This window comes from Myotis brandtii, unplaced genomic scaffold, assembly GCF_000412655.1.
Source record: "Myotis brandtii unplaced genomic scaffold, ASM41265v1 scaffold18, whole genome shotgun sequence".
Lineage (NCBI taxonomy): Eukaryota > Metazoa > Chordata > Mammalia > Chiroptera > Vespertilionidae > Myotis > Myotis brandtii.
The window spans coordinates 2,560,579-2,569,725 of record NW_005356674.1 but is presented as its reverse complement, the minus strand read 5'-3'; the positions used below and the strand labels follow the sequence as shown (position 1 = coordinate 2,569,725).

General features: G+C 40.1%; 1 long non-coding RNA gene across 1 annotated transcript; it reads right to left on the bottom strand.

Moving 5' to 3' along the window:
• Positions 1–1,218: 1,218 nt before the first annotated feature.
• On the bottom strand, positions 1,219–8,402 carry LOC106725646. Its single transcript, XR_001361567.1, has 3 exons — positions 8,298–8,402; positions 2,807–2,892; positions 1,219–1,259 (listed from the first exon to the last, which is right to left on the bottom strand). It is a non-coding gene; the product is annotated as an uncharacterized LOC106725646 (long non-coding RNA).
• Between the last annotated feature and the right edge of the window lie 745 nt (positions 8,403–9,147).

Sequence of the window (9,147 nt, the reverse complement as noted above, 5' to 3'; positions counted from 1 at the left end):
GGCCCTCCCCTGTAGGCCCGGTCCCCCCCAACTGCCCTCCCTTGCAGGCCTGGTCGCCCCTAACTGCCCTCCCCTGCCTGGTTGCCCCCAACTGCCCTCCCCTGCTGGCCTGGTCACCCCTAACTGCCCTCCCCTGCTGGCCTGATCACCTACAACTGCCCTCCCCTGCAGGCCATCTTTGACCACATGGGGGCAGCCATCTTGTGTGTTGGAGTGATGGTCAATTTGCATACTGGCTGTGGCTAATTAGCCTGTTCCTCTCTTATTGTTGGAGTGATGGTCAATTTGCATACTGTTGTGACTAATTAGTATATCCGGTCATGACTGTGAGGGCATCGTGACCAATTTGCATATTACCCTTTTATTACTATAGACTAGAGGCCTGACGCATGAAAATTGTGCAAGGGTAGGCCTTCCTTCCCCCGGCTGTCGGCACCGGCTTCCCTCTGGCACCCGGAACCCAGGCTTCCCTCCCAGACCCAGCTTCGACCAGAAGGTCGTCCGGAAGGACGTCCGGTCTAATTAGCATATTATGCTTTTTATTATAGAAAATTGTTATATTGTTGTTAATTATTATTATGTTATTTTGTCTCTTTGCAACATTGTAATTAATCGGACAGCACTCACACAAAACATTTCCATCACTGCAGAAAGTTCTACTGAACAGCACTTATCAGACTACAGGATAGTTAGAATGACTGGTGAGATAATGCATATCATTATCTCTAATTTTTCTTGGAAGTGCTTAGAAAAAAGCAATCTAAACCCAAAGTATTTTTTAATCTAGAACTTTGACATGTAACAAAAAGCTTGGCATTCAGTCCTATTTAACAAGTCAAATAAAAAGGGACTGGAGAATGAAAAGAAATTGTCTCTTTTATAAGGACCTCATCTCTATTCTGACAGATAACCAAACAAATGGATTTTTTAAATTCCCTTCTACCCTACCCTACTAATCTCTCTTCCTCAGCACATGTAGCATGCTTAGAAAATGCATTATTAATTATACTCAAATACAATTATCAATGTATTTTAAAAAGCAAAGTTATGACATAACAATATATATACTTCTTTAACACAGCAAATAAAGGTCTAGAGGTGGGCTCTGATTAGGTGGCTCAGTTGGTTGGAGCATCAAATGTACACCAAAAGGTTGCAGCTTCAATTTCGAGTCAGGGCACATACCTAGGTTGCGGGTTTGATCTCCAGCGGGGTACATACTGGAGGCAACTGATTGATGTCTGTCTTTCTATTACTATCTAAAAATCAATAAAGAAACATATCCTTGGGTTAGAATTTTAAAAAAATATATATCTAGGTGGGTCTAACAATTGTAGCCTAAACATTCTGAGATATCTGCAACATCTGTAATTTAACATGAAAGTATTCCTGATTTCTATTGGTAACAAAGTCACAGGTATTGCTTATACAACTGTGATTTGTTACCTATATTCAAAAATCAAAGAAAATGCTAAATCTCACTTAGAGGTTAGTGAAATAAAGATATGATTGGTGCCCAGCCGGTGTGGCTCAGTGGCTGAGCATCAACTCATAAACCAGGAGGTCACAGTTCGATTCCCAGTCAGAGCACATGCCCAGGTTGTGGGCTCAAGGAGGCATGCAGGAGGCAGCCAAATCAATGATTTTCTCTCATCATGGGTATTTCTATCTCTCTCTCCCTCTCCCTTCTTCTCTCTGAAATCAATAAAAAATAAATAAAAGATATGATTGATTGTATTCCATCTAAGTTTATGTACCCTGGGTTTTAAAAAAAAATTGCTTAAAAGACTAGACTTTAGAGTCACAAAAACCTGTAGTCAAACCCACCACTTCCTAGGTAGGTAATATTGGGGAAAAGTATTTAATCTCTCTACTTCATCTGTGAAATGGGAATAATACCTCCATAAAATGCTGTTATTTCATTATTATCATGCTACCTGACATAGTATTTGACATATTCTCAGTAAAGGTGTATACTATTATAATCAGTAACCAAGTTCAGTCAATTACATAGTTCACAATGTGCATCAGATACTCAGAGATTTCATATCTGTTGGTTTGGAGTAGATCCCAATCACTGGTATATTTTTAAAGCTCGCAAGTAATTCTAATGTGCAACCACAGGCCTAAGGACAAAGTTCAAACTCTAGTTTGGCACACTAGACACTTTGGTCACTGCTAACAGCTCTATATTTTAATCACTCTTTCACAGGTACCCTATGGTCTGAACATACATTTAACTAATGCTTCCTCACAAAGTGGGTTATAGTAGTGACTCTCAAACTTCAGTCTGCAGCAGAATCACCTGAATTTCTCATTCAGTCAGACTGGGGTGAGGTTCAAGGACTTGAATTCTAACAAATTCCCAGGTAATACTGACACTGCTGGTGCAAGGACCAAAGTTTGAAAAAGCAATGGGCAACACTAGATCACAACCCTGTCCCTTTGCATTCACCTGAAATACCATTCCCTATCCATTATTCTACTCTTGGCTAGCTAACTTTCACTTTTCTTTCAAAATTACATAAGAATTCAACTTCAGGAAGCATTTTCTCACTTCAACAAATCACCTCAACACATTTATTACCTAGTATAAAACTTAGATACAAAAAAAGAAAAAGTACACTACAAAATGTTCTTAATGTAGATATCTGCTAGCATATACAAATTCTTTTTAAGAACTGGGGGGAGGGGGAAGGCCTCCTTTGGTCAGGTGAATTAGAAAAAGGTGAAAAAGCAAATGGACAGTTCATCAAGCAAAATAAAATCTGGATTTCAGCCCCCACCAACGCCCTCGGCCAGGTACCTTTATGCAGAACACCAATTCCACAGTCATAGCAGCCCTGGCACAGCATACCAGTAAAACACAAAGGAAGAGCACTTAGACCAGCCCTGGATTTAAGAAAGGGAGAAAGGAGCAATCAGGAAAAGATTTTTAGAGAAGATGTCACCTAAGTTCTGAATCATGAATCACCTTCTCTGCACATCAGAAAGACAAAATATGCTTTAATATCTTTATACCCAGTGTATGCCTCATTGTAGACGTTCAATAAATGATTGAATAACTCACATTGAATAAAATTATATGAAAGCACTTGCTAATCTCTTTCTTCCCAAATAAAGAAGCACACACACACCAAAAGCTGGCACCAAAACCTGTAACTACTATCTCAATATTAACATAACTGGTCTGTACACTTACCAGCTAGACTCTAGCTGCTAGAGGAAAGCATGAACGATTCTAATAACTAGTTAAAGATGAGGAGGCAAAAAGAGCCTATTGATAACACGATTAGGTTGTCCAAACTAAGGACTTTCAAATCAAACATTCTACATGACCTGATTCAGAGTTGATTTCTTAATTATTTCAACAGATACTACAAAATTTAAAAGAATCCTGGAACCGACGCCCAAGACGCTAATTTTACAATGAAGAAACAGAGGCCAGAGAAAAGTAATGACTCAAAGACATTACAGGTAGTTAGTGCTACAGCTGTAATTAAAATTCATGTCTTTGGCCCTAGTTTTCACTCTCCTACCCCAAGCTGCCTTTACATTTTTAAAAAAAATTTAAAAATTCATAACTAAAATAAATTCTTAAGTTAATCAGGGTTTTCTTCTTTGTACCCCATTTTTATGATAATAAAAGCAATCATCTATCATCTCATTTTGTCTAGTAACTTTCAAGATATGTTTTGCTCTTGGTAAAGATTCATTCGTAGTCTCTTTAAAAAATTATACATAAAGCTAATAATTAAAAAATAATCCTCATACAACCATCAAAGTTTCTCAATTACCAAGAAAGTATTAAATTGCCTTTCTAGGATGCAGGACTTTCTAAGGAAAGACAAAGAGCCTGCTGTTTGAAATATGTTTAACAATAAGCAAAAAACTCTGGCCATAATCCTCATCTCTCAATTAACAAGAGTACTTCATTCTCTGACCATTCTCATTAATAAAGTTTTAATCTCCTAGCACAGTGGTTCTCAACCTTGGCTGCACATTAGAATCACCTGGGAATCTTTTTAAAATCCTGATTTCTGGGCCTCATCCTCCAGAAATTCCGTTTCTTTGTTATGGGGTGGGGCCACAACATTAGTAACAAAGAAAAAGAATTTCCGGAGGATGAGGCCCAGAAATCAGGATTTTAAAAAGATTCCCAGGTGATTCTAATGTGCAGCCAAGGTTGAGAACCACTGTGCTAGCTCTATGTGCTGATAAGAACCAATTAATTAAAATTCTTTACTTCTGGAAAATAACCTCACCATTTATTTAATTATAATTTCATTCTCCTTTTAATTTTAAGATTAATGCCCTTTGGATTTATGTAAAATGCAATATAATCTAACACTTAAACCCCACCTTTTAACCTTTATAGTAATCCATAAGAGGCATGCTTTTATTATTCCCATATTACAGAATACAAAACTGAGGTTTAGAGAGGTTAAAGAATTTGCCCAAGTTTATATACCTAGGAAGGGGTTGAGTTAGAATTTGAAACAAGTGTGACTCAAGTGCCAGGAACTCTCTTACATAATGAACAATGGCATTCTTTTTTTTTTTTTTTTTTAATTTTTATCTACAAACCCTTGTGTTGAGGGCTGACTTTCAATAGATAGCAGCGAGGGAGCTGCTCTGCTACGTATGAAACCCCGACCCAGGAGCAGGTCGCCTACAAATGGTTTAGCGCCAGGTTCCCCACAAACGTGCATTGCGTGAAGGGCGTGGGGGCGGCCCCCTTTCCGGCCGCACCCCGTTTCCCAGGACGAAGGGCCCTCCGCACCGGACCCCGGTCCCGACTCGCGGCGGGGAACAATGGCATTCTTAGCCACATACCATGTGTGTGACAGTGCTTCCTTCATCTGTGAGCATCAACTTTTTAATTATCCCTAGCAATACAAGGCACAGAGTAAGGCATTTTCTTCTCAAAAGTTAATTTAGAATCTACATATGTAAAACCCTAATATGCAAATAGACCGAACAGCAGAACAACTGAACTACTGGTCAGTATAACATGCACTGACCACCAGGGGGTGCGTGCGGAACATGACCGGCATTGGCTGCGGCGGGATGGTGGAACAGGTGAGCAGGGGTGCCAGACCAAGGCGGGGCACCGGTCACTGTCATCAGGGCAAGCCTCTGGTGGTTACTGCAAGTTCTTTGCTCCCACACGCCACAGTCCCGCTGGGCGCTCACATCTGCTGCTGGGACCGGCCCCTGCTCGGACCTACTGCCGGCACCTGGCACCACCCCAATTGCTCGGCACTGTCAGCAGGTGCAAGTGGTGGTTGCCAGCCCCGATCACCCCTCAGGGATTCGCCACCTCCCCCTGCTCCTGAGGGGCGATCGGGGCAGCAGCAGCCGCTTACACATGCTGACAGCACCAGCCCCACTCACACCCGCTGCTGGTGCTGGCCCCAATCGTTCCACACCATCAGCGGATGCGACCAGGGCCGCCGTCAGGGTGTGGGAGTGGCGGCAGTGGGAGCCGGGCTGCCGGTAGACAGGGGACCTAGGGCCAGAGTGGGAGGGGCCGGGCAGGGGTGCTGAGGATGGGCCAAGACCCACCCCTATGCCCACCACAGCCTCATGGTCCACAGTTCCTTTCAAGGTGCACAAATTTGTGCACTGGGCCCCTAGTTTAACAATAAAGTACAACACAGCTTAAGATGTTCTTTAGCTTTCATATTGTTTACCATCATAAAAATATCTACACATTTGCTACTTCATACTATCTACTAGAGAATGCAAAAGGCTTACCTCTCAGTGCTCTAAATAAGATACAAAAAATAATAAACCTGGTATAATAAGGCAACTCCCTCAGAGAAAATGGGAGGCATGCTTACTACCCATTATAATGATTTAAGTTTCCCCAACCCTAGTATTCCTCTCCTATGATACAACCCACTCATTTCATGTATAGGTGTCACTCTTCCACACAACTGTGCAAATTGGGGCTGATTCTGTGGCTACTGCTATTGCTATATAGTGTATTGTTCTTTATCTCATAGCTCCTACTAGCATCCAATTAAACTGTGGCAGGTTAACCTGTGTGAACCCTAAGAAGACACGTACTAAGAAGGGCTCATGGTGGCTAACTGGTCTCAAATTTTTAAAAACAACAGAGCCTAGCAGCCATTTTTACAAAGGGGCCTCTCATGCAAACTGCACTTCAGGGAGAAGCCTGCACTCTGCCATTGGACCCAGCCCTTAAAAAAGGAGTTCCTAGAATCCTATTTCAACCAATATGACTGAGGCTTTCTCCATCCAGTGTTGTGTACCTCTGACCAATCAGGGCAGCTCTATTCTGACCAATCAGGAGTGCCTTTTGGACCAATCAATCTTGGGTGACTTGGAATCCTCATTTGCATGAGGGCAGGGACTTCTGTCCATATAAGCCAGCTCCCCTCTGCTCTATAAGCACACTTTCCCTTTCCACCAAGACTGAAAACTGTGTCTCCCAGGCTGAATTGAAACACCTAAGATGTCCCACCAGAGCAGACCAGTACAGGCCAGAACAAACTGGCGCAGAATGGAGCAAACCAAATCACAGCAGAATAGACCAGCACAGAACAAAGCAGACCAGCAGGGAGCAGAGCTGTCAGGCCAGAGGGTCCTGGCCCCAGGACTGCTTCACAGCTATGCTGTATCACAGTTAAGCAGAATACAGTTTCCTTTTTTTTTTTAACCTTCACCAACCGCACCCCAAATTAGGGATTCCTATTGGTGTCAACCACCAACATGACACTTGCTAGCCTGCAAGTAGGGTATAATCTCAGGCCCTTCACAGACCTTGCTAGGCATTAGCACATAATCAATGTTTTTTTATAACTGAAAGAGATATTCCAATTCCATACTGCCAAAAGGATAAAAAAGCAAAACTCAACTATATGCTTCAAGAAGTGTATCTTAAATGTAAGGAAAAATCTTAAGTAAATGGATGGAAAAAGACATAGTATGGAAACAGGAAGCTGGAGAAAGTTGGAGTGGCTATGTTAATATCTGATAAAGTAGACTTCAAGACAAAGACTCCTACCAGAATAAATAGGGATATTTCATAATAACAAGGTCAACTCATCAAGAAGACAAACAATCATAAATTGTACATGCCTAAGAGCAAGCTTCAAAATACATGAGGCAAAATTTGACAGAATTAAGGGAGAAATGGACAATTCCATGGTCATAGATATTTTAACATCTCTCAGCAACTCATAGAACTAGACCAAACCCCACTGCCCTCCCTCCCCCTATAAACAGTAAAGACATAAATTATTTGAAAAGTATTACCAAAACGCCTTAATCTAATTGATATTTACAGAATACAACCCTATTGAAGAATACACATTCTTTTCAAGTGTGAAAGGTACATTACCAAGACAGACAATATGCTAGACCATAAAACAGGGTTCAATAAATTTAAGAGGATTAAAATCATATAGAGCAGCGGTTCTCAACCTACGGGTCGAGACCCCTTTGGCCAGGGGTCCTCAAACTACGGCCCGCGGGCCACATGCAAATACAAATATTGTATTTGTTCCCATTTTGTTTTTTTACTTCAAAATAAGATATGTGCAGTGTGCATAGGAATTTGTTCATAGTTTTTTTTAAACTATAGTCCGGCCCTCCAATCTGAGGGACGACAGTGAACTGGCCCCCTGTTTAAAAAGTTTGAGGACCCCTGATATAGAGCTTTCTATAAAGTAGACTTTGATGTAAAAATGTGTAATCATATATCCCACCATTTATTTAACCTTAAAAGGATTATTAAGAACTATTATCCCATCTTAAAGATGAGGAAACGAAGCACTGAGAGGTGAAAGAACCTGCCCAAGGTCGACCCTTTCACAGGGGTCGCCTAAGACCATCGGAAAACACATATATAATTACATATTGTTTTTGTGATTAATCACTATGCTTTAATTATGTTCAATTTGTAACAATGAAAATACATCCTGCATATCAGATATTTACATTACGATTCATAACAGTAGCAAAATTACAGTTATGAAGTAGCAACGAAAACAATTTTATGGTTGGGGGTCACCACAACATGAGGAACTGTATTAAAGGGTCGCGACATTAGGAAGGTTGAGAACCACTGATATAGAGGATATTCTCTGACCTCAAAATGAAATTAAGTTAGCAGTCAAAAAGATGTCTAAAATAACTCCAAATATTTGAAAATTAGACAGACTTGTAAGTAATCCATGGGTTAATGAAGAAATCACAAAGCAAACAAAAAAGGAATCGCAAAGCAAATTAGAAACAATTTCAAACTGAATAAAAACACAACTTACCAAAATCTATGGGATACATTAGAGGAAAATCTCTAGCTTTGAATGTTTATATTAGAAAATAAGAAATGTCTGAATTCTATCACCTCAGTTCCACCTTAAGAAGCTAGAAAAAGAAAATCAAAATACATGTAAGAAAAAAATTATATATAACAAAAATAAATGAAGAGAAAAGATGAATGGGAAAAACTGACAGTGTTATTATTTGGAAAGATATTGAGGCCTGGCTGGTGTGGCTCAGTTGGTTGAGTGTCGTACCATGCACCACTTCCTGGTCAGGGCACATGCCCAGGTTGTAGGGGTGTGTGGGGAGGCAACTGACCGATGTTTCTCTCTCACATCGATGTTTCTTTCTCTCTCTCTCTCTCTCAAAAAATCAATTAAAAAAACATATTTAGAAAAGATATCAAAATTGGTAAACCTGAATTAGACTGGTAGAGAAAAAAAGAAAGAACACATTAACAACCCCAGAAATCAAAGAAAAGTTATCACTACAGATCCTACAGACATTAGGAGGCTAACAAGGACATCTTATAAACAACTTATGTCAACACATGAGATGAAAATTTTCTTTAAAAATACAACTTAACAAAACTGACTTAAGATGAAACAAAATCTAAATAACCCTGCATCCACTAAAAAACTGAATGTTACCAAAAATCTTTTCATTAAAAAAAATTCCAAGTCCAGATGGTATCACTGGTAAATTCTAGCTAAAATTCCACAAAGATTATCAATCAGTATTGCACAAACTCAGTAACAGAGGGAACACTTCTCAACTTATTTTATGAGACTATCATAATCCTAACACTGAAACTTATCAGACATTACAACCAAAAAAACCTACAACACA